General features: G+C 48.9%; 1 long non-coding RNA gene across 1 annotated transcript; it reads left to right on the top strand.

Annotated features, from left to right (window-relative positions):
- The first annotated feature begins 753 nt into the window (after positions 1-753).
- LOC114808966 lies at positions 754-3,053 on the top strand. The gene is made up of 3 exons (XR_003756711.1): positions 754-1,382; positions 2,521-2,725; positions 2,948-3,053. It is a non-coding gene; the product is annotated as an uncharacterized LOC114808966 (long non-coding RNA).

The raw sequence follows: 3,053 nt of genomic DNA, 5'->3' as shown, positions 1-3,053 counted from the left end.
AACCAAGGATCGGGAGGACTTCCGAGAAGCAGCGTGACCTTCTGGAAAGAGCCCGGGACAAGGAGTCAAAGGACCTGAGTTCCAATCCCGGCTCCGCCAAACGCCAGCTTGGACAAGTGGCTGTGTACTTCTCTGGGCCTCAGTTCTCCTGCTTAGACTGTGAGCCTCATAAGGGACAGGGATTGGGTCTGACCTAATTCACATGTATCTGACTGAGTGCTGAGAATGGTGTTGAACACATAGGAAGCGCTTAACAGATGGCATTAAAAAAGTGTTGCGTGAGACTTGCGACATCCCAGGAACCAGTGCTTAGTACAGGGCTGGGCACATAGCAAGTGCTTACCAAATACCATTATTATTATCTGTCCAAGATCTGCAAGGGAAATCAGTGGCCACCCAGTGACTGTCCTTAAAGCTGACTCACCCTTCCTTCCTGTCTCTGCCCCCGCTTCTCTCCAGCCCCCATGCCTGTGTTTTCCCTCCACTCTCCCCAGGCTCCTGCAGGAAAAGCCCCCCAAAGCTGGCCTCCTCTACCAACTTCTTACACCAACAGTCCTTCCCCGGGAAGCTGAGTGGGACAGGAGCAGTGCAGCCTAGTGAAAAGGGCCCAGGCCTGGGAGTCAGAGGACCTGGGTTCCAACCCTGGGTCTGCTCCCCATCTGCTGCGTGACCATGGACGAGTGGCTTCACTTCTCTGGGCCTCAGTCACCTCATCTGTATCAAGGGGGGTCAAGAGTGTGAGCCCCATGTGGGGCAGGGACAGTACCCAACCCCACTATCTGGTATCCACCGTGGTGCCCAGCATGGTGCCTGGTACTTAGGAAGTGCTTAACAAATACCATTGAACAGGAAACAAAAAAGAAAAAGGAGAGGCAGAGTGGAGGAAACAGTGGGGCCTGAGACTGGAGATGTCTCAGTGAAGAGTTAGATTTCATTGATTGATTCGTTCATTCACTCATCCATTTTTATTTATTGAGTATCCTCCCGGGTGCAAAGCATTGTACTAAGCTCTGGAAAAGTACTAGACGAGAATTAGACCTGATCCTCAAGGGGTTTGTGAATGGGTTGCAGGTGTCTCTAATTCAGGTTGTTTTTCCAGATCCCTTTAATGATGAGCAGCTGCAAATCCCCTTCTCCTTAATAACCTTCTGCCTCTTCCTTCCTTGATCCTAAGCAATCCAGTCTCTCCATTAGGTGCTTTTCACTGGGGCAGGTGTCACTGCTTCTTTAAAGCCCCAGAGGCTGCTGGCCATTTTGCTACCTCATATAGGGTCTGAGGGGCTTTTTCCTCTAGGCTGTGGCAAGGAGAGGGAGTAGGTTCTTCTCAGTTTTGAGAGAGCAGTATTTGTGATATTCCCTTGCTTAGGTTTTCTTTTGTTGAGGTTTGTTAGTTTGTGCCTATGCAACTGGTAGTGCTGTGGGGTTTTGTGGAGGGAGGTTGGTGCTTTGGGGGGGCAACTTAAGGCTGGGCTTATTGGTGAAGGAGTGGGTTGTGGGGGGAATTGGTTTTAGATGGGTGACTCAGAAACTATGTGGCTGCTGCTGTGATAGGTTTAAATAATCATAATAATTGTTATGGTGTTAAGCACTTATTACAGGCCATGCTCTGTTCTGAGTGTTGGGGTAGATACAAGTTAATCAAGTTGTTCTGTGAGGGGAATCACAATCTTAATCCCCAGTTTATAGATGAGGTAAGTGAGGCCCAGCAAAGTGAAGTGATCTATCTAAGGTCACACAGTAGACAGGCAGAGGAGTTAGGATTAGAATCCACATCCTCTGACTCCAGAGCTTGTGTTCCTACCATTAGGCTGTGTGGTTTATGGGTGGGCTTCAGGTTTGGTTATCAGGTGGTTTTACTGATTACGGTGACTGAAGGGGTTGGGATGGGGTGGCCTTATTCATTCAATTGTATTTAGGGGGTGTTTACTGTGTGCAGAGCACAGTAGTAAGCACTTGGAAAGTACCATTGAGCGATTAAAGGGAGATAATTCCCATCTACCCCAGATTTACGCTCTGGAAAGGGTGAGACAACCATCAAGACAGTTAAACAGTCATCAAGGGTTTGAAGTTGAGGAGGGGGGAGGGGAGACCCTAGTCTGGGGGTGATTGAAAGAGTGGTGGTGACTGTGGGGGAGGGGATTGTAGTTGGGAGTTATATTTTATTTCTCCAAGTACTTACTATAGTACTATGCCCACGGGAAGTTCTCCATCAATATGATGGAGTTTGGGTGTGCACTGACCACTTATTCAATCATCTTCATTAAGTGCTTATTGTGTGCCAGGCACTGTACTAAGTGCTGGGAAAGAACAGGGCAGCAAGAAGATGAGACAGTCCCCTCCCACAAGGGGCTTATAGCCTGGGGGGGGGGGTGGGGGGGAAGATTTGGGTTGATAATCTAGGGTTGTGACCCCCTAAGTGGAACAATCTGTTTAACTTGTATCTACTCCAGCATTTAGAACAGTGCTTGGCACAAAGTGCTTAAATAGTTTAATAATTATTATTATTACTACATATCCAAGAGAATGTGGAGAAAGTTGGAGTTGGTATGTGGAGTTGGCTCCACGGCTGGATAGGCAATGTTGACTGCATCAATGAAGCGTATGCTGCGAAGAGGGCTGAGAGTGGTGTGGGGAATGTGTTCGATACCGCTGAGTTGTACATGTTGCCGACGTGGTGGCGATGTTATCTGTTGAGCGCTTACTATGTGTGAAGCACTCGAGTGTGGTAAGTATCCAGTATATCTCTGGAGCGGAGGAAGTGGAGGGGTTGCGATGCTATGAAGTGTACTCTGGGGGTGGTGGGGACGATTGGTGCTCTGGGGCTGGAGACGAGGGCTTAGGGTTGGGGCAAAAACGATGGGGTGCATGGACATGCATGCTCACTGTCTCTGTGTGTGTCTCTGGGTGTATCTCTGTCATTGTGCCCTTCTTCTTGGGCTTTTGCCAGCTCCCAGTCAGCTAGTGTTTCCCACTCGACCATAAAGTCACCAAGGCCAGTGACTTTCCACGTTCTCAACACTGCACCCTGTGTCTGGAAGGTGCTAGAAGGTGAG

Source organism: Ornithorhynchus anatinus, unplaced genomic scaffold (genome assembly GCF_004115215.2).
Source record: "Ornithorhynchus anatinus isolate Pmale09 unplaced genomic scaffold, mOrnAna1.pri.v4 scaffold_79_arrow_ctg1, whole genome shotgun sequence".
Classification (NCBI taxonomy): domain Eukaryota; kingdom Metazoa; phylum Chordata; class Mammalia; order Monotremata; family Ornithorhynchidae; genus Ornithorhynchus; species Ornithorhynchus anatinus.
The sequence above is the reverse complement of the archived record's forward strand: the minus strand, read 5'-3'. Positions and strand labels throughout refer to the sequence as shown.